This window comes from Arachis hypogaea, chromosome 9 (genome assembly GCF_003086295.3).
Source record: "Arachis hypogaea cultivar Tifrunner chromosome 9, arahy.Tifrunner.gnm2.J5K5, whole genome shotgun sequence".
NCBI lineage: Eukaryota > Viridiplantae > Streptophyta > Magnoliopsida > Fabales > Fabaceae > Arachis > Arachis hypogaea.
This window is the reverse complement of record NC_092044.1, coordinates 68,158,725-68,159,858: the sequence shown is the minus strand read 5'-3', so window position 1 is coordinate 68,159,858 and position 1,134 is coordinate 68,158,725. Positions and strand designations below refer to the sequence as shown.

General features: G+C 39.2%; 1 non-coding gene across 1 annotated transcript; it reads left to right on the top strand.

Moving 5' to 3' along the window:
* Positions 1-405: 405 nt before the first annotated feature.
* On the top strand, positions 406-509 carry LOC112713496 (small nucleolar RNA R71). The gene has a single exon (XR_003158469.1). It is a non-coding gene; the product is annotated as a small nucleolar RNA R71 (small nucleolar RNA).
* The last annotated feature ends 625 nt before the right edge of the window (positions 510-1,134 follow it).

Here is a 1,134-nt window from a genome sequence, read left to right as displayed (position 1 = left end):
CCATAAGGTTCACCCATGTAATTTACCTCTGCCATTGCAGGATTTTTAGGATCATAAGCTTTTTCTTTAGAAGATGCCTCTTTAGTACTGTTGGATGCATTTTGCCATCCATTCAGACTTTGAGAAATCATGTTGACTTGCTGAGTCAACACTTTGTTCTGAGCCAATATGGCATTCAGAGCATCAATTTCAAGAACTCCCTTCCTCTGAGGCGTCCCATTATTCACGGAATTCCTCTCAGAAGTGTACATGAATTGGTTATTTGCAACCATGTCAATAAGTTCTTGAGCTTCTGCAGGTGTTTTCTTTAAGTGAATGGATCCACCTGCAGAATGGTCCAATGACATTTTGGAAAACTCAGATAGACCATAATAGAATATATCTAATATGGTCCATTCTGAAAACATGTCAGAAGGACACTTTTTGGTCATCTGCTTGTATCTTTCCCAAGCTTCATAGAGGAATTCACCATCTTTTTGCTTGAAGGTCTAAACATCCGCTTTAAGCTTGCTCAACTTTTGAGGAGGAAAGAATTTATCCAAGAAGGCCGTGACCAGCTTATCCCAGGAGTCCAGGCTATCTTTAGGTTGTGAGTCTAACCATGTTCTAGCTCTGTCTCTTACAGCAAAAGGGAAAAGCATGAGCCTGTAGACTTCAGGATCTACTCCATTTGTCTTGACAGTCTCACAAATCTTCAAGAACTCGGTTAAAAACTGATAAGGATCTTCAGATGGAAGTCCATGAAATTTGCAGTTCTGTTGCATCAAAGCAACTAATTGAGGTTTCAGCTCAAAATTGTTTGCTTCAATGGCAAGAATTTAGATGCTTCTTCCATCAAACATGGACGTTGGTTTAGTGAAATCACCAAGCATCCTCCTTGCATTATTATTGTTGGGTTCGGCTGCCATCTCCTTCTCTTGTTCGAAAATTTCAGAAAGGTTGCCTCTGGATTGTTGTAATTTAGCTTCTCTTAGTTTCCTCTTCAGAGTCCTTTCAGGTTTTGGATCAGCTTCAACAAAGATGCCTTTTTCCTTATTCCTGCTCATATGAAAGAGAAGAGAAAAAGAAAAAGGAAGAGGAATCCTCTATATCTAGACAAAGAGGATCCTTATTATTAGTAGAAGAAGAAAGGAA